The 25,630-nt window shown below is 46.7% G+C and overlaps 2 protein-coding genes across 3 annotated transcripts in view; one reads left to right on the forward strand and one right to left on the reverse strand.

Annotated features, from left to right (window-relative positions):
* The window catches only part of LOC138498511 (zinc finger protein 268-like), an 87,552-nt gene extending 63,147 nt beyond the window's left edge, over nt 1-24,405 (reverse strand). For both annotated transcript variants that reach the window (XM_069622288.1, XM_069622287.1), the window contains exons 1-3: nt 24,244-24,405; nt 23,981-24,041; nt 19,268-19,378 (exon numbers count right to left, since the gene is read on the reverse strand). The gene's annotated coding sequence lies outside the window, so the exon portion shown is untranslated. The remainder of the gene's footprint in view (nt 1-19,267; nt 19,379-23,980; nt 24,042-24,243) is intronic.
* Nucleotides 1-25,630, forward strand: part of LOC138498512 (zinc finger protein 615-like) — a 1,154,252-nt gene that overhangs the window by 602,598 nt on the left and 526,024 nt on the right. The window lies entirely within an intron of this gene.

The raw sequence follows: 25,630 nt of genomic DNA on the forward strand, positions 1-25,630 counted from the left end.
TTAAAAGTGCTTTCTCCGTTTTATCATCAATTTGGGAAAACTCCTGGATAAGTGTCTCCAGGTGATGGAGTCCAAAATTAACATGGCTATCCTCTATGGTTTGGGGGCATCTCCCTGTGGATGCTTGGAAAGCCTCCAAAACTCAGGGCTTTGGAGGGTCACAGGTTCCCCCTCAACTAGTTCCCCGGGTGATGGGTTGCAACATGAATTGGGGCTTATCAGTAGAACCATCCATGTCCAGAAAAGGCTTTTGAAATGTTTCCTGAATACCCATCTTGGCACTCCTACAAATCCAAACATCACTATTGCACTAGGAGTATAGCTGTGTTTTGCCAGCAAAGATTATAAGAGGTGATATAACAGCGGGATAACTCTAATGAAACAATGAGGTTTGAGGGATGCAATAGCCCTTGCTGATCTATCGCATAATCAGTGCGAGGTTATGCTTAAAAAAAAGGGAGCCGATTTGGAATCCGGCGCATTACAGGATAGAACCACAAAACTGCCCTAATTGCAACATTATCTCCAGATGTGCAGTTAAGTTTAAACCCTCCTCAATCTTCTTTCACAAGCTCTGAAAGTCTTCCATGAGAGCCGGTGCAGTATGAGAAGCAACCAGGAGTGTCTGTCTTCTGATTCGAGGAAACAACTTTCCTGAAGTGAGAAAGATCAGCCACCAACCACCTTAGCTAGTGAACTCCCCAGCATTTCTGAGGACAAGGAAGACCTTGAGACCAGGAGGGCTCCATTTAAGGTACATACTATCTAAGGAATGCAGCCTTGCTTAAGGATACGAGGAAGGTGCTGTTTATGCTACCTTAATCTTGGAGAAGAAGAAACATCACAGTAGGCCTGTCCTATACACCATGGAGCACCTTTGATATGGATATTCTTTTTCTAATGTATATGCAGTTTTTCCTTCGTAACAGCAAATATTTATGCATTCAGCTAAACGCATGTTAGACACAAATAAGATGACATTTATGATAATCGCCTTGTTATGCATGTCCCTAATCATGGTAGAACTGCAATTGTGTCTGCTGTAATACACAAGAATTGTACCTACGGCCGTGCAATATCTGGATGTCTAAAGCAGGCATTGGGTCAGAGATCCACGACTAGAGGAGATTTCCTGGGGACCCTTAGAGACACTGCATTCCAGTAAAAAAACCTAAGAAAGCCGAGGCTGGTTATGAAGGGGTCAGATACATCAAGTGGCCCCCTGACCAACCAGGTTCTTGAAAATTCCAGGTGACATCAAAAAATTACGGGCATTTGTAGTATTGATCATATGCACAAAATATATACTTTGTGGTAGTTTTAGTGAGGCAAATGTGAGGCAGGAGTCATATCATCAGAAACTAGATATGGAGGAATACTTTCCACGACGTCACTTGCTGTGTGACATGTAGTACTGATGTTGTCTTCAAGGATGGACACAAAGTTCATCAAATCTTCTATATCTCTGTTACTTATGGACATATTTTAATTAATTCTCAAAGGAAACTATTTTCAACCCCAAGGCACGACTCGGAATATAAGGCAGACATTTAGCCGTAGGGTATTCCGCACCGGCCATAAAAAGCCTGGTGGACCAGGCAAAGGGCCTTAAACTGAACACGTGTGGCAACCGGCAGCCAACTGAGTTTACGGATAAATGTGACAGCCGCGTGGCAAAGTTCTGTAGAATTTGCAAAAGATCCAGTACATAGGCGCACTGGAATATAGGAAATGACCCATTGCAGGAGCCTGAGCTGGAAGTGGCCGTGCCAACCTGTGCCTCCATGGACAAAGATGAGGTAAGTTTAAACCCCAGGTCCTTTACCATGGAAACTGGCTGAGGAAAGCGGCCCAGAGAAGACAGCCAGTTACTTACATGTACAGTCAACATATTAAACTTCCACACACCAGTGACTGTTAGCATGCACCACACTTAAAATTCTGAACCCTAGCTTGCGTCGCATCCAGATGGAAGTGTGACTGTTAGCATGTGCCACACTCGTATGGAATTCTGAAGTTTAGCTTGTGCCGCACCTAGATAGAAATGTTATTCTTAACATGCACCACACTTAGAATTGTAAACTTTGGCTCGCGTTGCATTTGGATAGAAATGTAAATGTCAGCATGTACTGCACCTAGATGGAATCCCATAATTGCAATGGACAGCAATGCCAACTAACCAACCAACTAACAATTCCATCCCTCTGCATACACCTCTCAAACTCTAACCAAACACAATCACAAGCCGAAAACGCAGCAATCCGCACAAACTTCACAACAATGCAACAACAAAACAAACCACACATAGACTTGCACAACAGCACACGACGACTACGGACCGTAAAACACCCCAAGCCCAGCCAATGGACCAACCGGGCTGAGGCTGCCAACAGCACATCACTGCTCTCTTGCACTTTTCCAGCTTATTCCCACTAACCCACCCCCACCCCCTTTTTCAGAGCCGCCAGAGCGCCAGGGGACCATTTCAGTGGTGATAGTTGGCGGTACAAATGTCCTTTAACATTAACCAAGTGCCACTGCTTTATCTTTTTTAGAAAAAGGTTAGACACAGTGCTGCTGTAAATGCACATATGCACTTTTCCTTTTTCAGTCCATATAAAACGTCATACTTTCCAAGCTTTCTCATTGCACCTCTTACAGTGCCACCATTCCCACCTGCTCACACGTGTGTATACTGGCCAAGTGTCTATATAGAACACTTCACCTTACATATAAAGAACTGTTCTTTCCCAACCACTACTACTAGACACCAAACACTGCTCCAACTACAATCTGCCATTGCATTACCACTGGGCCAGTTTACCTATTCTTTAAAAACACATTACAAATACATTGCACCATAAACAGAGCATTTCTCTTATTTATTTTTTATTGTATTGTGCATCTTAGCCAAAACAAATTTCGACTTTTTAAATAGAATACAAATAGCATAAAACGATGTAATATTAAATTATATAATTGAAGCCAAATGAAGAAATTAAATAACTACATAGAACTTGCTGAACTGCATAAAAAAGAGAGAGACAAATAAAACAAAACAATTTTGATAAAAAGTATAAAAGTTTCCATACTCTCGACAGATAAACATCAGAATATATGCCAAAGAATATAGAAGAAACTAAAGAAGATAAAAATACAAGGATATGTACTCCTCGTGCAAGTACCAAGCATTAACTTTCAACACCAATTTAAATAAGAACATGTTCAACCAGTTTTAAATCACTGAGAAGTTTTACCACTTCCATTGTCAAGAAAACTTTAACTGAGATAATTCTCTCCCACAGGTCATCAGAGTCCAGCCATTTCTCCCTACCGAAGAACCTCTGCAGTCTCCCCCATCTCAATTCCCTGATCCCAGGACATGTTTTGCTGTATGTTTAGTGTTCATCTCACAGTCCTGACATATGTCCGACGGGACACCTGTCGTATCCCGGTTGTGTAGAATTTCCAAGGAGGGCAGGAAGTTTGGTTTAAATTGAAGGAAATTCATCCTGGCCTCAGGGAATTTTTGTACATAGGTTGGTAGAGCTCTAGGTTTATCATAAGCTGAAAAATATGTGGATAGCTTTGCTGATGGTAATCTATCGATTGTCCTGATTCAATCTCTTCTCTTGGTAAATTCCTTAGATCTTAAAGGATTACAATTCAGGGTATCTAAGTCTGAGTCCATGGTGCGAAAGATATCGGAACATTTAGATTTAAGTATTTCCAAAAACATATTGGGCCGCATTACGAGGTTGGAGGTAGCCTTGCCGGTTTTACCGGCAAGGCTACCTCCAAACTCGCATCTGAGTCCGGAACCTGTGAATGGGCAATTACTGGGCTATTCTGGCCCAGCCGGACCTGGTATTTACCCTTTTGCGGGTGCCGGGCCCGGTACATCCCCATTTGAGCCCCCATAGGGCTCATTGGGAATGGAGAAGATGGCAACACCTGTACCGTTAATAACAGTAATGTTGCTCCCATCATGTTCTGCTCGCTGGTGCCGGTACGGCCTCCATGTCAGACTTGGTGGCTGCAAAGGGCCCCGCAAGCAGAACCCCTATTATGGCAGTACGGTAGCAACGGTGCCGGTAGTGATACCAGGGCCGTTGTTGCCTTACCGTCATACTCGTAATGAGGCCCATTGTCTCCCTTAAGCATTTGGATTTGAACGTCCTTGTAAAGAGAGTCAATTTGAGGGACGTTGATCAATCTATATGAAGTAACCCATCTTAATTCCATTGATAAAAGAAGGGAAGACAGACCCAGCTCATAACGGATAAAGGCCATACGAACTGAGTTGGGAAGATTCAATACTCTCTTCCATATACTTGCTTCAGTACGTTCACAGTTTATTTCAAAGCTTTGGATGTTACACTCCAGTCGGAACAACAAGGTTGGTATAACCTTCCCGACATAGTATTTTATCAGTGGGATAAGTGAAAATGTACAATATTTTAAGTGGATCTTGATCATATGAGATCCTAACTTTATTGCTTCCAAATCGAAGGCGTTATTCAGATCCAATTTAGTTGGACAAGATACACAAGTTCGCCTACCAGAGGAACAGAGTAACCATCAATTTTCTGGGGAAATGGCTTTGTTTTTGTCAGTGGATGCTTAAAGATCAAAACTCTGGATTTATCTGGGTTAATTTTCAAACCATTATATTTTGTATACTCTCCCAGGGCCGTCATGAGCATTTGAAGGCCGATTTGCGTATAATCCAGAACAATGATATTGTGCGCGTAAACTAACTACGATAACCTGGTCTCTCCGATCTTAGGGCTGGCCAGCAGCAGAGTCAAAAAACAATGAAGCAAATCAGATAAGTAGAGATTAAATAGGAAGGGGGCCACCAAGCAGTCCTGGCCAACCCCTCTCTGAATGGGGATCACCTGCGATAGTTCGCCAGCTGTAGATAACCTCACTCGTAGGGTGGAATTGTGGTGGGTGGTGGAGTTCTATAAGAACAGCCAAGAGGGACTCCGGGATCCCCCAGCTCTGCAGTTTCCACCACAGATGCTCTCTATTTACAGTATCAAAGTCCTGGGATAGGTGCACCCAGGCCCCAAAGAGAGGTCCCCCCCCCTCTTAACTGCACTGCCCGAGTTCAAACAAGTGAGAATGAGGTTATTCAGTGTAGTAGATAAAACTCTGCAGAATCCAGTCTGAAATTTAGAGAGAATTCCCTTAGCTGTGGCCCAATCTTCAAGGTCTCTAAGGACCAGACCAGCAAATATTTTGCTATCAGCGTCCAGTAGATAAATCAGATGATAATTGGCCGCCGCTAGGCGATCACCATGCTTAAAGAACGGAATGTTCACGGAGCTTCTCCAAGAATTTGGAATAATAGCTGTTCTAATGACATTGTAGAATAGTGCCTTTAACACCGTGGACCAAAGTTCAGGGTTTGACTTAAACATTGCATTGGAGAGTCCATTCGGCCCTGCTGCACGTGACACTGATGATTTAATTATTAATAATCTGATCTCTTCCAGAGAGTAGGACAGGACCCAATTCCCAGGAAATATATTAATTGGAGCAATACTCTCTGGTGAGCCAAAGATATTAGTAAACTGCTCAACCGAGGAGTGCTCCTGTATAATCGTTTCTTGTCCTTGAATAGATCTTTTGTTAATCAATGACCAGAAATTAAGAGAATTTTTGAGACACACTGTTTTTAGCATGTTCGCTCCATCTCTCTGTAATCTTAACGAATGCTGGGATCTTATCCAGTTCCTAAATGTATTATTTATTTGCCTGGCGTGTAGATAGTACTGAGATTTGGTCTTAATGGATTTTTTTAGGAGATAGATCTCCCTTCCTCTTTCTCTCTTATTTTCTAGGATCCTAATATCAAAACAATGGGTATGAGTTTTTTTTTTCTTTTTGGCAGAACAGACTTCTGGTGGATCTAAGTTCCATAACAATTTTACAAAATTATTCGGTTCAAGATAGAATAATAGCTCCTAATCATTCCAATCAGAGATCATTGTCTAGAGCACAACATTGAGGTTCTGTCCCCTCTATCAAATCTAACCACTACTAACTACTATCAGCTACATTAGATAGCAACATCAGTTTCATGTGGGTAGTTTTCTGATTTAGAGGAATATCGAAAGAAGCAATCAAATGGTGTGATCACTCAACTTTTCTTCTACAATCTTAAAGTGACTACACTTCTCAAATAGTCCCTGAGAGGCAAAGATGTAATCAGTGGTAGAGTGTGAGGAGCCCCTTCTCCAAGGATGGGCAGCCCCAGTATCCATCCCCATATTACCATTGAAGGCCAACAATTCCGATTCTTTCATAAATTCAAACCACACTCTACCATCCGACATTGTTTGCTTTCGCTGAGCCAGATGTAACATATTATCCACTAAACAGTTTGAGTTAAAATCTCCAATTATTAATATATCATCTGTTGGATATTGCGTCGTAAATACAGTCAAATAGTGCCACAATTTCTGCACAAAGGGAATAATTGGGATCCGAGCAGGGCTCCAGTAAACATTTACCATTAACCAACCCCTGTCCCCTTTCATGTTCTTCAGCAAAGCTCTTATGATGATCCCCAAGATTTCATTAACAAGGACAGCTGACGTCCAAAAGATCTTATTTCTACAAAATAGAGTTAAGCCACCCATAGGGCGCCCAACCTCCTCCCTCATGGACAGTTGGTGGTAAAATGAAAAACCATCTATATTGAAAAGCTTGGAAAGCCATGTTTCTTGAAAAAAAGTCAGATCATGAGAACCAAATATATACTGTTTCATTACATCATTGCTGAATGAACGAGAGCCCCTCGAATTCCATGACAGGGTTCTAATCATCAATGTAGTTAGAGATGCTGATCCGCAATACCCAATTTGAAGAGAATCTGAGAGACAATCTCTGGCACCATTTCCAGCACTGTTGTTGAAGAGTTAGTTTCTTTCATGTGTCTACAGTCAGAAAGATCCAAGCCAAATTTCGATTAGAGGAAATGTTTCCAATGGGCTCAATTGGCTGAGATTCTGAGATACTTAGACACCTACAAGACCACTCGGCACTAGTTCCAGTAAAGAAGACCACCCAAGCTTAGATTTAAGTGTAAGCTTGACGATGTTCATATTGGGAAGACAAGGAAAGCCAACAACCTAAATATTGGTCGATATAAAACATTTTAAACTAGGGATTCCCCATATTTCCGCCAAAATAGCAGAGCAATTCAGCAGAACTTTTCCTTTCGATGTTGAGGAAGGACGGGACAGATATATGGATAAAACTTGCCCAGGGTTTTTCCATGTGATTTTCCTTATGATTTACACCCAAAGCATCTGTGCGCTCCAAAGGAAGATATCCTCGTAGGGATTTCTCCTCATGTCTATTATCTCTAGATTCAAATCCTGGAAAGTGAGGCTTCTCTTTTAGAGATTCGAAGAATGGTAGAGACTTCACTTTGTCTTTTACATCTTGCCACGGTGCCATTTTTTGATTAGGCACATCAACATGCCCTCCCATTTCTACAGATGACAATTTTTTCTTATCTTGGGAGTTTCACCATCTACCAAGAACTGATTGAACTTGGCCATATCATCTCTCATCTCTTCCCATTTTGAGAGTATGAGGTCGAATTTCTGTGATTGAGTTATAGCTTGTTGACTCAATTCAATACGTGTTTTTTTGATAAAGTCATTTATAGCTGATTTTAGAGAAACCAAGGAGGAATCATACATTTCCCGGTCTTTCATCATTTCCAACAGGTGACCAGAATTTATTTGAGCTTCAGTCTTGGTGTCTTCACAGACCTTTACGAGTGAACCCAGGACAAAGCTGAGGGCTCCCATAGATGGAGGATTGAGGTGGCCATCCTGGTGGAGGTTTCCTTCTTTTCTTCCTCAAAAGCAGTCAGTTCTTTATCAGATTTTTTTTTCCTGAAAGACTTTGGCTCCTCTCGATACCTCCAAGAGAGCAGAGATGGCATTCAGCTCAAAAGATAAATCCATATTCGGCAGAATGTCTGAGTTAAGCAAATCTTGCTCAGGGAGATCTATTCTCCATTTGCCACAGGTCACAGCCTGTGATGGCGACTTAGCTGGCATATGACTCCCTTTAGTGTTTTTCTCACTAGCACAGTTCTTTATGTGGCCGAGATCCCGAGGGAAGTAGTTAAAAATTGTATTTTTTATGGAGGTGGCCGTCAAAATATGATCGCTGTTTAAAGGCAGATTATGGATAGAAGGAGGCCCTTTTGGAGTAGGCGCCTCCACTTCTCTTTGTACTGACAGAGAAAGTTGCGGGAGACCCGAGCATGATGGATTTTGGCCATCAACCGGGAAAATGCTTTGCTTCCCAAAAAAAGGCACAATAGTTTTACTCCGAGGCAGAGATTTGAAAATAGATCTGTTAACTCTTGGTATAATAGATGAACTGGAGCCACAATCCTCTAATTCGGGGGTACGGAGGTCTAAGCCAGCTGATGCACTTTTCAAATTATAGGTCTTCATTAGATCAAAGGTAGAGGTCTCTCTTCTCCCACCCCCCCTGCTTTTTTTTTCCTTGGCTCTCTTCTCTTTCCCTTCTTCTCTTCCTTTCCTTTTTCCTCCCCCCACCACCCCCCCAAGGAGAAAAGAAACTTAACCAAACTGCACAGAGTTCACAGAAGAGTAGAGTAATGTGCTGCAACCACCCGATAACACAGAGCAGCCGGCTCGCAGTCCCCACCCCAGCAGAGGACTTTGCCTGGTTACTCGGCAAGAGAGCAATTTCACAGTGATTCCGCAACTAGCCCAACAACCATCGGTGGGTCAGAGGTAAGTTACTCGCAGTCTCCACCCGACTAATGAAGCTCTAATGGGCACTATTCTCAGGATATGCAAATCGAGCCGACTGTATGTGTATCACTGTGTCGTCTCAGAACACAGACGGTGCAGCAGCTATCAGCTGCTATCACAGACGCTACAGCGGCTATCAACTAAAGCAAACATTAAAGTCAAAATCCATTCGAGAGGCAAAGTACCTTGAAGCAGACAGTCTGAGACAGAATTAAATACACGGGACAAAGCCCCTGATCGAGTGTTGCTAATGTCAATAATAAGTTAACACCTCATAAGGTACTCGCGGAAAGCGAGATCCGAGCCAGGAAGCACAATCAAAATCAAAGCGCGCACACCGTGTCTTCCTTGATTGAAAAGCCTTCACCTCTTCATCTTTTGCAGACGCCCAAGCCGCACTGCCCGCCACAGTCTGCCATGGTCTGCAGCTACACTCTGTTGCCTCACTCTGTAGCCCGCTCCGCGACCGCAATTGATTTTTAAAGGTGTTAAATGGTAACAGGCTCCACCTTCCACAATAGTAGCAGTAGAAAGACTTGGGTTCCAGGACACAGTCTGCCAATGTCTGCAGCTACACTCTGCTGCCTCACTTCCGCATTTCTCTTACAAAATCAAGAGCACAAAACTAACGAACATATGCATCTGTTTCACGCACACATTTTTGCATTGTTCCGCATAATATCACAAACAGCACTAGTCATAGTCCAAATCTTCTAACATAACATTCTTTACTACACTACCCATAACACAACTTTATTAACCCCCCCACCCCCAACAACTCCTCCCAATGATTGTAATGCTCCTGTGCCTAATGATTGTGAAGCTCCTGCACCAGTTCTCAGTACTGCCTCTGAGCCAACTGCTAGCACAGTTGCCATGCCAAATGCCTACCTAATGATTGTAAAGCTCCTACGCCTAATGACTGCAAAGCTCCTGCCCCTGTTCCCAGTACAGCCTGCAAGCCCACTGCTAAACTTGCCATGACAAATGCCATACCTAATGATTGTAATGCTCCTGTGCCTAATGATTGCAAGGCTCCTGCACCAGTTCTCAGTGCTGCCTGTGAGCCCACTACTAGTACAATTGCCATGCCAAATGCCATACCTAATGATTGTAATGCTCCTGTGCCTAATGATTGCAAGGCTCCTGCACCAGTTCTCAGTACTGCCTTTGAGCCCAATGCTAGCACAATTGTCATGCCAAATGCCTACCCAATGATTGCAATGCTACTGTGCCTAATGATTGCAAGGCTCCTGCCCCAGTTCTCAGTACTGCCTCTGAGGCCACTGCTAGAAGAAATGCCATGACAAATGCCGAGCGTGGTGTAGGATCATTTGCCACGTCCTCCGGTCTAAAGGACCCAAACTACAGTCGGGGATAAAAAAAACTCTCACCTCTCTCATGTCACCACGAGGTGCAAAGGCGGGAAAAACTCCAGAGCCGAAGAAGAGGTCTCGAGGCAAACAAGATGGCCCTGGGTCTTCAATCTGATGGCCCTCAAATACAGCGCGGGTAAGAGTTCATACTGCGCATGTGCAGAGAAGCCGACTGTCTGCAGAGAGCCTGGTAATTAGCTATAGAAGCACAGTGCGCATGTGCAGATAAGCGAAGGGATCAAGGCAAGTAGCTATAGAAGCACAGTGCGCATGTGGATTGAATCAGTGTTTCAGAAGTGAGCTTGACAAGTAGCTGTTGAAGCACAGTGCGCATGTGCAGAGAAGCAGTGTGATATAATCTATGTCTCCTTCTCAATCATGGAACTCCAGAAGGTAATTAGTTACATGTAAGTTTATTCTTTAAGATCATAAGTAGAGAAAGCACTGGGACATCCATCTGGTCCAGTATGTTAGGTCCAACTGCCATCAGTAGAACCTTCCACACCAAACCTCACCAACATTCCACCTAGAGTCCCAGTGACATCACCACATAAACATTCCACCTAGAATGTTAGTGACATCACCACCCTTCACCACCACACTCATAGCCATAATCAATCCCACACAGATTATGACATATGTCCTTCTCTTCAACCAATACAACCCACCTAGCAATAATCAATCCCACACAGATTATGACATGTATGTCCCTCTCTTAACCAACCCAATACTAATAGCCATAATCGGGCCAGAACAGGTCATGACATATGTCTCCCTCCCTTGCACTAACACATCACAACCCCCATGACATCACCCACCATGAGGATGGATGAACCCCGGAAATAAATGTTCCGAACTAAATGGCTCTTAACATCTCCGAACAGCTCCCAGCTGAGCCCTTGTACCACACCACACTTCTCACCCATAATCTGTAAATTTTGACAACACACAGCTGGACTCAAAAATAAACTTATGGCCAAACATCATCTGGCTGCCCCTTAACCTAGAAACAGGCTCTGGCAGCCCCTTGAATGACCAGACAGCACCTAACTGCCCTTACCCAAAACATAGATATCATCTAAAAACCCCTTAGTACTGCCATAACAACACTAACTATTCCTAACCAGGCCCTATACAGCACCTAAATAAACCTTAAATCAACAACAGCACCTCGCTGCCCAACCGACAACCAACAGCACCTGACTGTCCCTAAAAGCACCAAACAGCACCTAACTGCCTAATGGACAGCGCCTAACTGCCCCCTCTACACCCAGGCAGCACCTCACTGCCCCTAAAACAACCCACAACACCTCACTATCCCCAAAATACCAGCAGCTCCTCACTGCCCCCGAAAATGACCAAACATCACCTTACTGCCCCTAACACAACCAGACAGCACCTCACTGTCCCCAGAAATGACCCAGACAGCATCTCACTGTCCCAAACACACAAACTGCACCCCACAGTCCCTTAAAACACCAGACTGCACCTCAATAACCTAAAGCCAACACAACACCTCGCTACCCCACCTACCAGCATGTGGACAGCATCCAGAAAACACCTCACTATCCCTATTACAAACACTAGACAGCACCTCACTGCCCCTAAACAACTAGACTGCATCTCACAGTCCCAACAACACCAGACAGCTCCCAACTGCCCCTACAACAACCAGACAGCACCTCACTGCCCCTAAAACAACCAAACAGCACCTGGCTGTCCCTAACACACCAGAACACAGCCAGACCGCACCTAACGGTCCCAACAAACACCACCTCAGTGCCCTAAAACCCCCAAAACACACCAGAAACCAACCAGACAGCACCACACTGCCCCCAAAAGTGGCACGGACAGCACCTCACTGCCCGCTAAACAGCACCCCACTGTCCCCAAAACAACCATACAGCACTGTCCCCAAAAACAGCAGCACCTAACTTAACTCTAAAACACCCAGGGCGCACTCGAATGTGCCCCTCAAACAACCAAACACCACCGCACTGTCCCTAAATACACCAGAAAACAACCAAACAACACCTCACCATCCCTACAAACACCAGACAGCCCTTACTGCCCCAAAAACAACAGACATCACCTAACTGCACCTCACAGTCCCTACCAACAATCAGACAGCACCTCACTGTCCCCCAAAAACGACCCAGACAGCACCTCACTGCCCCAAAAACAACCAGACTGCACCGCACAGTCCCTAACGACATCAGACAGCTCCCAACTGCCCCTACAAACGACCCGACAGCACCTCACTGCCTAATGGACAGCACCTAACTGCCCCCAAAAATGACCCAGACAGCACCTCACTGTCCCTAACTGCACCAAGCAGCACCTCACTGTCCCTACAAACACCACCTCACTACCCTAAAACACCCAAAATACACAGAACATAACCAGACAGCACCTCACTGAACTGTCACTGAATACACCATAAACAACCAGACAGCACCACACTGTCCCTGAAAGAACACCAAACAGCACCTAACTGCCTGCTGGACGGCACCTAACTGCCCCCAAAAATGACCCAGACAGCACCTCACTGTCTCTAACTGCACCAAGCAGCACCTCACTGTCCCTAAAAACACCACCTCACTACCCTAAAACACCCAAAACACACAGAACATAACCAGACAGCACCTCACTGAACTGTCACTGAATACACCATAAACAACCAGACAGCACCACACTGTCCCTAAAAGAACACCAAACAGCACCTAACTGCCTGCTGGACGGCACCTAACTGCCCCCAAAAATGACCCAGACAGCAGGCCACATACATAAACACAACATAATAAATTACCGGCCATGACTGCTAAAAATAACCTACACAGCACCACCTGTCCCTTAAAACATGACCAGACAGCACCTCACTGCCCACTAGACAGCACCTCACTGCCCCCAAAAATGACCCAGACAGCACCTCACTGTCCCAAACACACCAACTGCACCTCACAGTCCCTTAAAACACCAGACTGCAACTCAATAACCTAAAGCCAACACAACACCTCGCTACCCCACCTACCAGCATGTGGACAGCACCTAACTGCCCCTAAAAACAACCAAACAACACCTGACTGCCCCTTAAACAACCAAACAGCACTTGACTGTCCCTAACACACCAGAACACAACCAGACCGCACTTCACAGTCCCAACAACACCAGACAGCTCCCAACTGCCCCTACAACAACCAGACAGCACCTCACTGCCCCTAAAACAACCAAACAGCACCTGACTGTCCCTAACTCACCAGAACACAACCAGACCGCACCTCACTGCCCCCGAGGTGACCTAGGTGACACCTGACTGCCTGCTAAGTGGCACCTGACTGCCCACTAGGCAGCACCTCACTGCCCCCCCTAAAATAGCCAGACAGCACGCCACTGCCGCACAAGAGCGACAGCCCTCACTGCCCGCTGGACAGCACCACACTGCCCCCAAAAAACAACCAGACAGCACCTCACTGCCCGCTAAACAGCACCCCACTGTCCCCAAAAAGCAACCAAACAGCACCTCACTGCCCGCTAAAAATAACCTAGACAGCACCACCTGTCCCCTAAAACATGACCAGGCACACCTCGCTGCACCCATAAACACAGGGATCATGCATACATAACCAGGGGACATGCCCCTACGAACATGGTAAACAAAACACTGCAGGACAACATGTACACCCCACAGTAAGCGATAACCATATCAAAAGCATGGCGTTAAAGTCCCTGCGCCCAACCCCAACATGTCCCTGAAATGCAAAACACCAAATGCATGACAAGCCATTGTAAATGCAAAAATAACATTTATGGAAGTGACATGGCGCTAAAGTCCCAGCGCCATACCCCCACCCACATGTCCACTTCAGCCAACCTGCAAAGCAAACATTGCATAAACAAACATTACAATGTCCCATGGACCCCACACCCACAAGTCCATACTGAAAACCCAAGGATATGTCTTGACAGCAGGCCACATACATAAACACGACATAATGAATTACAGGCCATAACTACTAACATTAACCCAGGACCAAACCATAGTTGTACTAAACCCAGAAGCCACAACATAAACACAACAGCATTATAATTACACGGGCCTCCCCCACACCTACCACATAAAAAGGTCTGGACCTGACAGATCCTCCACGCCATGCGAGCCCCAGAGGTCTGGATCCAGCGCTCGCCACTTTGCCATGCCTGATGTCAAAACACCCACTTGTTGCCTCCTCCGTTTTACAGCATAAACATTGTAAACTGCCGTTAGAGCAAGCACGATCCACGCATTTCTCACCAGCTCCATTGAAAACCGTCTTCCTGCAGGCTTAACCACAGCGCCCTCCATTTGTGCGAGACAATCATGAACACCAGGACAATCCAGACAAGGCATGTGTCCATCCATAGCATGTGTCCCAATATTATTCCTGTGCACCTCGGAACAATCTCTTCCTAATCCAGCGCCGGCAAGACACTCACAAACAACGTCGCGTTCCAAGGGGACGTTGCGTTCCAACAGGTAGTTGCGCTCCAGCTGGGCCTGCTGTAATGCCAGTCCTCCGCCCACTGATGCTGGCCCAGCCCTTGCCGACGTCACCCGATCGGCACCCGACATCCTGAGAAAAAAAAAAAAAATCTCTAAAGCATTTCCAGGTGCTCTCCGTCCCCTGATGGCCGCGCACCACAGCGCCACCTAGCGTTTGCAGGGGAAGTTAACACCCTGCACTCTGACGAAAACAATTCCAAAAACAGACGACCTCCGGCTCTGGACCAAGGACCCTGCCACACCATCTGACAGCAAAATCCTCGGACCCAGGGGCTTGCACACCCCCGCTTTCACAACGACAGTCCAGCAGACCAACGGCTGCAACCTCTGGCCCCCTCGATCAGGGCCTCCTGCCAGCAGGCTCCACATCACCCTTCAGGCTAAATTAAAAGCCAATACAGCTGGACATACACGGAGGTATAACAGCGCCACCAGCTGCACCTCCTCCACTGGGACATCTGTTACGGGCCACCCGAATCCTTCAATGCCCCAGCACTTGCACAGCTCCAGCCCGCAGGACACCTCTGCTTCAGCTGGACCCCGACCTGGACCTCCACTGCACCGCCCGGCCTGCAGCTCCTCTGACAGCAAAATCCTCAGACTCAGTGGCTTGCACACCCCCGCTGCAGCGACGGCAGTCCAGCAGTCCAACCGCTGCAACCTCTGGCCCCTGGCACAGAACTCTGCACCACCCGACCTGCTGACAGAGCCGCCTGGCAATTCCTCCTTGTGCCCTTGTTGTGTACTCCGCCAAAATAGGTTCCCAGCCTTGGACCTTCACTGCACCGCCTGGACTCTGGGCCACCTCAGCCCAGGCGCCGGCTGGAATCCGAACCTTCCAGGCGCTGGGCCCCCTCCCCTGGCTCCGCCTGGACTCTGGACCTTCCGGGTCCCCGACCTGGACCAATGTACTGGACCCCCACTGCACCGCCCGGCATACAGCTCCTTGGTGCTGGATGGATGTCACCCTGGAAGGCAGCGCTCCTCACTGATTGCCCCTTCCCAGCAATCCCATCCTCGTCGCCAGTGATATAATCTATGTCTCCTTCTCAATCATGGAACTCCAGAAGGTAATTAGTTACATGTAAGTTTATTCTTTAAGATCATAAGTAGAGAAAGCACTGGGACATCCATCTGGTCCAGTATGTTAGGTCCAACTGCCATCAGTAGAACCTTCCACACCAAACCTCACCAACATTCCACCTAGAGTCCCAGTGACATCACCACATAAACATTCCACCTAGAATGTTAGTGACATCACCACCCTTCACCACCACACTCATAGCCATAATCAATCCCACACAGATTATGACACAGTGTTTTAGAAGTGAGCCTGACCAGTAGATTGTTCTGGTCGTGTCTCTGCAGTGTGTTTAGTATTCTGTAGGGTTACAGTGCGCATGTGCAGAGAAGCAGTTTACTGCAGGAAGCCTGGCTGAAGGCACACAATGCTCATTACTTTCTCGGAAGATGATGAGTGGATGCAGAAAATGAACCTGGCCAGTAGGATGTGGGTTGCACCGCGCATGTACAGATAAACCGAGGATTGCCATCTCTACAGAGAGCCTGGCTAGTAATCCGTAGACCGCCAATGTGCAGATACGCTGTCTGCCTGAATCCGGCCTAGAAAGTAGCTAAAGACACTGCGCATGTGCAGATGATCCGTAAGTTTACAGTGCGCATGTCCAAGAAAGTAGTATCTCTATAGCGAGCCTGGCTATCAATCTAGGCTTACAGTGCGCATGTGCAGAGGATGGGATACGATCCTGGCGCAGGGGGCCAGGAAAGAAGGGACACAGAGCTAATTACTTTCTCCAAAGATCACGTGTGAATGTCGTCCAGTAGGAAGAGTGAATTTTGCTCTTTCCTCTCACTCTCCAGAAGGCCGCAGTGTTCACAGGGAGTGAGTGACCTGTGTGCATACAGATGTGAAGTGGTGCAGGAGTGCTGTGTTCACTCATGGTCCCCGGACTGTACACCGGGAGTGAGTGACCCGTGTGTGCACTGATGTGAAGTGCTGCTGTGTACTGTATATACAGGGAGGGGTGCTGTGTTCACGCATGGTCCCCGGACTGTACACAGGGAGTGAGTGACCCGTGTGCACTGATGTGAAGTGCTGCTGTGTACTGTATGTACAGAGAGGGGTGCTGTGTTCACGCATGGTCCCCGGACTGTACACAGGGAGTGAGTGACCCGCGTGCGCCCAGGTGTGAAGTGCTGCCTTGTACTGCATATACAGGGAGGGGTGCCGTGTTCACGCATGGTCCCCGGACTGTACACCGGGAGTGAGTGACCCGTGTGCGCACAGGTGTGAAGTGCTGCTGTGTACTGCATATACAGGGAGGGGCGCTGTGTTCACGCATGGTCCCCGGACTGTACACAGGGACTGAGTGACCCGCGTGCGCCCGGGTGTGAAGTGCTGCCTTGTACTGCATATACAGGGAGGGGTGCTGTGTTCACGCATGGTCCCCGGACTGTACACAGGGACTGAGTGACCCGCGTGCGCCCAGGTGTGAAGTGCTGCCGTGTACTGGATATACAGGGAGGGGTGCTGTGTTCACGCATGGTCCCTGGACTGTACACAGGGACTGAGTGACCCGCGTGCGCCCAGGTGTGAAGTGCTGCCGTGTACTGAATATACAGGGAGGGGTGCTGTGTTCACGCATGGTCCCCGGACTGTACACAGGGACTGAGTGACCCGCGTGCGCCCAGGTGTGAAGTGCTGCCGTGTACTGCATATACAGGGAGGGGTGCTGTGTTCACGCATGGTCCCCGGACTGTACACAGGGAGTGAGTGACCCGCGTGCGCACAGGTGTGAAGTGCTGCTGTGTACTGTATATACAGGAAGGGGTGCTGTGTTCACGCATGGTCCCCGGACTGTACACAGGGAGTGAGTGACCCGTGTGCACACAGATTTGAAGTGTTGCTGTACTGTATATACAGGGAGGGGTACCGTGTTCTTGTTTGTTCCCCGGAAGGGGCGGTGCTAGGCATGTGTGGCAGCACTTGGCTCTGTGCCTGCTAGGGCCCCGTGCTGAGGGTGCTGTTGACTTCCTCCCCATGCATGCTGCAGTCTGGGTCATGTTCTCCCCATGCATGCTGCAGTGTGGCTCATGTTCTGAGTGCCTAAACTTGCTGCAGTCCACTCTGAGCACACACCTAGATGCCATCCTCTCTGTGACCCACCAAGTGAGTGCAACTGCCTCCTCTGCTGCCTACACATCTAAACTGATAAATGCTTCCAGACCCTTTCTATCCACTGACAGCCACAGGCACTCATCTGGGCACGGCTAGATTACTTCAAGGTCCTATTTGCTGGGGCCTCCTTCCAAAACGTACGACAGCTCCAAATCTTTCAGAATAACGCTCTCCGAACAGCTCTCAACATTTCCAAATGGGAACGCATCTCTACCGCTAGAAAAGCAGCTCACTGACTGCCAAGCCGGGAACAGGCAATTTTGAAAAGCATGCCCTTTACTCACAGATGCCTGTCCAACACTGTGCTCCCCCGCCACTCTCAGAAAATCGGCAACGCTCAGTCATCAAAGCCTACCATGACCGCCTCCGCAATCCAAAGTCAGACGTGCAAAAGCCGGAGGTCCAAACGTCCCATCGATTGCAGCCAAACAAAGGAATTCACTTCCTCCCGTTCTGAGTGCAGAACCCTCTTACTAAGTATTTCCAGAAATACTTCAAAACCTGGTTGTTCGCCTAATTGCCTTCCCTACTAAAGACATGCTGCATTGTGTTCTGATTCAAACTGATCACCTGTCTGTTTATCTCTTATGCAAGTAACTGGTTTGTAACAGCACCTCAATGCCTACGAGTTTCTGCAAGATTTGTTAATAAAATAAAATAAATATACAATTAGACAATTATCCAAAAGTCAGAATTTAATTTGTGATATCCAAAAAGTAGTAAATAATGATGAACAAAAATCATGCGCTCTATGTGTTTCGGGATCATAGTGCCTTCATCAGGAGCAATACTTCTTAAATAAAGTGACAATGTATCTTCAAGCTTCTACCAAAAGGTCAAGGAGGAAAAAAATGCTTTACGTCCAAGGATCTTTTAGCAGAGTCAATATTTTATGTTTAAGTATGTTAATTTCGACTGTGATGTGGGATAAGTGCAATATAACGTCCCCTTGGTCATTACTTGCGACTCAATAAACTTGTCAATTCTTCCAAGGAAAGGTACTCTGAATGAGTTTCAACATAAGGAGAAGGATGTTGCTCCACCTTTTGTAAAATATGAGGAAGGTACAATGTACAAAATGTATACTTAAACTGGTAGGATAGAGTTGTCTGACTGACTAGAGGAATGCCTACCCTATAATAGAGGTAGCCACTTCACAAGTAGGTAGAAGGCAGTGGGGCCCCTCATGGGCATCTTATAACCGTGCTTATTCACCATAGATATTCTGAAAACATATATGCATACTGTAATCAGAAAATAATCTTAACAATATATAATCATGCATATAAAAACACATATTATCAATGCTACAGCAGTGAGACATACTCACATGGTGAAGGATTCAACTAATCATGGATGTAGAGGTCAATTAGAGGATCTGGATGTGGTCGATGTAAATTCAACTCAAATTAGTGAATGGCTGGATTCAGCTCAATTGACTCTGTAAATAAGAGGTATATAGTGATCAGTATCATGGGTATAACCATAGGTATTGCCATTCCATGTATGTAATAAGTTCCAAATAAACAATACCAGGTTTTACCTTTGTCTTGTTCGGCTGTGAGGGCAAACCAGCACACTGGGGTCAAAATGGCTGCTTTAAGAACCGGCGTGTTTTCCCATCAATGTGGGCAGGAGAACATCACATCAGTGACGTTATGTAGGTCTACCACTACTTTTGTCAGAACAAACCATAAATGAATAGATTATCTAATTGTATAGAAACATGCTTGAACCTTGACTGAGTTCTCCCAGACAGTTTTGGTGTACACAGGACTGAAATGTGCATTAATTGGGACACTAGTTGTTTCTTGTTCCATAGTAGCAGCTTTTAGTGCCAGAGCTGCGTGTTCTCCCCCGCATCCACAATATACTCTGTCAGAATTAACAACACACATTCAGCATATTTTGTAAAAACTCAATATTAAGTGTGTGTATCGCTAGATCTGGACTTTATCATGGATAGGCAGCCAGTGGGGAGCTGACAAACGAAATGCCCACTAAAAAGCTATTAGTCACTCTTTGACAGAAGGGATGCAACAGGGTCATAAGAAGGTTGCTGGATACTTCTTCAGGCAAAGGCAGCCTATAGCGTATGCATTGAAAGGCACACATTTAATTTCACAAATCAAATTAAAAGGATCATGTTGCAGTGTAATAAAACTGTCAACATGGAGCAGCTGCTTGCCCCCACACCCTCTCGAGGCTCATGGATAATTTCAATTGAAAATGGTGAAAGGCCCTGACCACCCCATTCCGAGGGTGGCAGGGCGGTAATTCCCCAAGCCGCCATGGCCCTTCCCCATTCCCATTTTTGCCCTGTAGGGCATAATGGGAATGGGGAAGGCGCTAATTACCGTACCGCAAATTGCAGTACCGTAATTAACACCAAGGTCCCTTTGCGGGTCCCTACTTTAATGGCTGGTCTACACCAGCCGTTAAGGTCGGGTCCCGCAAAGGGACCTCGTAGTAAGGCGGTAAGGGTTAACGGTCACCAGTAGTATTACCAGTGACGTTAACCCTTACCGCCTTCTGTGTAATGAGGCCCATCTTCTTGAAACAGCACCTCGATGTTGCAGGCGCTTTACAAATACAAAAAATAAATAAATAAATAGGCGCGATAAGACAAGGAGGGGGAACAAGGGAGGACAAAATAACAATCTTACTAGGCCTTGTGTCATTCAGATCGCGCAAGTGCGGGGAGGGGGAGAAGTGCCTGGGAAGGGGGAAGTGCAGTTAACTTACAAGTGCAGTGAGCGGGTGGTTCATAAGTGTAGACAGAAGGGACAGTAGAGTTGCAGATACAGACCCTTAATTGCTGGGAAGCCCTGAAGCAGTGCGAGGGCAACTGGACATGGAGGAGCCTGTGCCAGAGTTCAGGGGTGACCAGTGCACGGAACAGTCAGGTGCACCAGCAGGGGAGAGGAAGAGAAAGCAGAAGCGAAAAAGGTCTGAAGTTGGTTCCGGAACCGGATGTGGTTCCGCTCAAGTTTGAGAGAGGCAGGGAGGCTGTTCCAGAAGGAGGCCGCAGCCGAGGAGATAGATCTGCCCCCAACTCTCTGCTTAGAGAAGTTTCTGCCCCTCAGAGAGTTGGAGGTGGATGAGTGGAGAGCTTGAGAAGGAAGTTGTTTTGGAAGAAATATTTGGAAGTAGAGCAGTCCCAGGCCCCAGAAAGCCTTTTGGACAATGCAGAGGGTATTGAAATTGATCCTTGCAGCCACAGGGAGCAAGCAACGAGATTTTAAAGCTGGAGAGATACAATCCCTGGGCTTGAGGCCAAGGACAAGTCTCGCAGCCCTGTTCTGGATACTTTGTAATGGTCGAAGACGAGAGGCAGGAAGATTTAGAAAGAGAGGACCAGAGCTCTAGAGACAGTGAGCATCTGGGGGAAGTGAGAAAAGGAAGAATACATCTGAGGAGGTGCAGTTGATAGTTTAACTTCTTAGAGACATCAGAGATGTGAGGAGAGAGCAGAGAGTGGAGTCGAAGATGACACCAAGGTTCTTAACCTCACAGGAAGAAGCAGGTAGAAGTACCAGAGTGGGCGGCCAGAGAGAGGGGAAATGAGGGAGCAGGTGTCCCAATGAAGAGGATCTCAGTCTTACTGGCATTAAGGCAGAGATCACTGGCGGCACACCATTCCTGAATTGTGGCCAGACAGTCTGGTATGAGAGAAGAAACAGAGGTGGCTGAGGGGAGCCTGAAAGAGAGAGGAGTGTCACCCGCATAACATTAAAAATTGGAGCAGAAAGTAGCGATGCGGTGGGCAAGAGGTGCCAAAAAGAGAGAGAGAGAGAGAGAGAGTGAGAGAGAGAGAACCCCAGTTGGACCCGAGAGGGTCGGTTGGTGAGATAGGAGGTCAACCAGGCCAGGGCCTGATCAGTAATATCAAGGTTGTCCCAGAGACGATTGAGCAGGTTGACTGTGTCAAAAGCAAAGGACAGATCAAGGAGAATGAGGACAGAAGGGAGATTAGAGTCAAGATTGGAGAGCGAGTCTTCACAGGTGTTCAGGAGAACAGTTTCTGTGCTTCTGGCAGCTCTGAAGCCAGACTGGTGGTCATAGAGGCAACCAACAGATTCATCATGTAGGTTAAGCTGGGAGATAGCCAGCTTTTCCAAGAGTTTGGCCAGAGTGATGGAGATCGGGCGATGGTTAACCGGAGAGGAAGGATCGGCCGAGGGTTTCTTTAGAAGGGGGGGGGCCTAAGAGAGTGCTTAAGGGGGTAGGGGAAAGTGCCATTGGCAAAGGAGTGATTGCAGAAATCGGCCAAGGCTGCAGCAAGGGTGTCGATGTGGTCCTTGATAGTCCTGGATGAACAGGGGAGAACCTGCTTTGATTAGACTTTCATAGGTCGGACATGTCTAGAAACATCATCAGGGGTGAACAGGTGACAGGAGGAGGAGAGACTGCCTCAGACAGGCCAGGAGTGGTAGAGGAGGAGGAAGAGGAGGAAGCGAGGGTGGGCAGATCCCTCACATAGCACATCTTGCAGAGTTCGAGAGGTGTTATGACTGAATCATGCTGCTGTCAGCAACAGTATCTGCAAGGTGTGAGCTGTGAGGACATGATGAAGACCTAGGCCAAGTTGATGGAGCCACATCTTGGAGATTCCCTCCCAGGGCAATGTATGAGAGAGTGCTTCAAAGTGGGTCTTCATCAGGAATGTGCATGGGGTGCTAGCCAATAGGGGGCCCTACCACCTAACAATGCCAATTGGTCTTTATTTCCCATAACTGGAGACAAGAAGTTAATAAATAAGGGATACAGATGATTTCCGGAGCCTGTAATATTCTGATCACCTGACTTGCTAACTGTTCACGAACCGGTGCAAGCGGGCACGTCACTGTCCTTGACTCACCTTCCTTCACAAGCATGAGAAAGGGGCTTCCTTTTAAATCACCTCATGTTGTGCCCCTCTAGCGGTTGGGTAGGCAAGGGGAGCGTGGGTCTGTCATACTTCTGCACTCCACATCCGATAGTTAGGGGAAAGTATGTTCTTAAAGATTTGATTACAATTTACTGGAGTAGTTTTAATAATAATAGAATGAAAAGAAGATTAAACGTATTTGTACCTTTTTCTTTTATTATTTCAAAGCAATGTAAGCTATTGATATAATGTTTTGAGAAATTAGCGTTTCTTTTTTTACTCAGTGCTTTTAGGAATCCTGTTTATTCATAGTAATGTAATGAAATGCTTCCTCTTTTTCCCCACTATTTTATCTATTGTCGTTGGTGCAACTGGGTGAATAGTTTTTTTAACCAATAATAAACCTAAATAATTGTTTTAAACGTCAGCATCCCATACCATCCTTTCCACCTCATGCTCTCAATACCCCTCCAGACCACCCACACGTTCATGTCTACACACATAACACCACCAAGATGGACAAGATGCTGTAGTCACCCACCAAAGTGCAGATCTGGTGTTCTGTTTCATTCAGCCCCTCCTCAATCCCATGCTCCCCAGGTGATCTGGAAGGAGAACAACCAATACTGCTTGTAGCTACCAATGTGCGTATTTAATCCACTTGTAGAACTCCAGTCCTCCACCCCCTATAGCAGTGTACTGTGATCCACCATAGAGGTCCAATAGGGAATTACCAATTGTGTTTAATAGGATGGCACAGAGGAAAGGATTAACATAACATAATATGTGTATTTGTAGAGTGCATCCCACTCCACCACACACACACTGATGTATTTTGCTGTCCTAGACAGAAGGTAATAGATTTTCATTGTTCCAAAACTCAGAGGCTCATTCTGTCAATCTTGGATGGACGAAGGGCTGGGTGGACCTGCAGGATTCAAACTAGTGACTATGAGATCACACAACCATGGATCCTGCCAGCGAATGCACTAGTCCACTGAGCCACAGACCTGGATGCTAAACCTGGATATGGACACCATTTCCAGGAAGAGGCAGGTATGGAGACAAGACAGGAGAAGGAGACATGAAGGGTACAGGAGCGCAGGGTGGGAGACCGGCTATCTCAGAAGCATAGGACAACCTGTGGAGACAAAAACTACAGCAGTTATTTACCTTTTGGTGCCTGTGCTTCTTACGTTTTGCAGAGCAGCATGACGCAATATTGTGTTTAGATCTAGAAATGGAAGACAATATGTTATTAAATACTACACATGCAAGACATCCTATAACAATATATAATAGAAACGTCCAAAGAGGAGCTGCCGTTCCCCTATCCCCGCCCAGGAATGCACCCTCCATCACATACACAAGACAGGAATGACTGGAGGTCTATGAAGAACTTTACACTTGGCCAAAAAAGATGATCACTTTCTCACCAAAGGAGGGGTGAATAGTCGCCGGTCTCTCACGCACAGCAAATGATTCCCCAATGATTCCTTAGAATATTGTGATGTATTTCACATTTTAAATGGCAGTATTTGAGGTCCCAGGGAGACAATAAGGAGCGCTCAGGACCCCTGTGAGTGACTGCAGAACGGGCGGACAGTTAAAGATCGGACATGCGCACTGCTGAGACACTAATATCTAGAGCATGCGCAGTAAAAGGATGCCGAGTCAGGCACGAGTACACAAGCACACACAGCGCATGCTCAGTGATGACCCTACGGCGCAGCGGTGATGAACAGTTGGGACACTGAGACACCGATCACCCGAGCATGCGTAGAATCAGAATGATGAGCCCCCGTACATTTTGGAACGTAGTGCACATGCTCAGTGTTCCTGTGTATTGCGAAGGACAGGATGAGAACACAGTGGGGCAGGCATGCTCATGGGTAGCATACGCAAAAATAGAAATTACGAATCCCGAAGGGCAGGGCATGCTAGAAAGAAAGACATGCCCGGATTACTTACCGGTAATCTTCATTACTCCTCGTTGTGTTCTTCCTCGTCTCAGTACTTACTTTTGAGTATGTCCATGCTCACTGGAACTCTTTTTTACAAGCTAGCTCATTCTGGCCCCTCCTACCCCAGTTGGTATAACTTCCTGATAAATTCATGCGTGCAGGGAACCAGTAATCAAAATAATCATGTTGAAGTCTAAATAATGCACAGCGCTAAAGGTGTAGCTTCTTTATTCACTCGCTTGTAACTGCCAATTTAGCAGTAACTCCGCCCACACCACGTGATCGGCTGGCACCCGATCTAGATAGTGAAATGGGGCAAGCTAAACGCTTGTCCCCTTAGACATAAACATAGGACATTACACCTCCCACTTAATCCAAGGCAGTAAATCCAGACTTCCTCAATGAGCGGGTGGGAAGAGTAGTGCGTACTGGGATGAGTAAGAGTAGGACTAGGAGTGATAAAGAAAGTAATCCGGCTTTACCTCTGTGTCCCTCTTCCTTGTTCAGTACTTACCTTTGAGTCGCACCAAAGCAAAACAGGAAGGATGCCCATGCACACCACAAAAGACACAAACAGCAAGGGTAATGCAAAAGCAACCCAACACCTATTTATTCAAGGAAGAAAAAACAGCAGGAAGACAAAGTCCCCTGCCCCCTCCTAAACCAGACACAGCTCCCAGAACCCCCACGCCAAAGGAAGTGCACCGGTGCCCCCTCAACTTTGAGCTGGTAATAAATGTCTGGTAAGGGCACCCCCGCAAATTAGCCCAGGAGGCCCACCCCCCTTGTGTACCGGCCCTGGCCCCGGTCCGCCGGGCAGATTCCAGAAGAATCATAGGCAAGGAGAATCAAGGACTTA

This window comes from Ambystoma mexicanum, chromosome 5q (genome assembly GCF_040938575.1).
Source record: "Ambystoma mexicanum isolate Mex_15411 chromosome 5q, UKY_AmexF1_1, whole genome shotgun sequence".
Taxonomy (NCBI): domain Eukaryota; kingdom Metazoa; phylum Chordata; class Amphibia; order Caudata; family Ambystomatidae; genus Ambystoma; species Ambystoma mexicanum.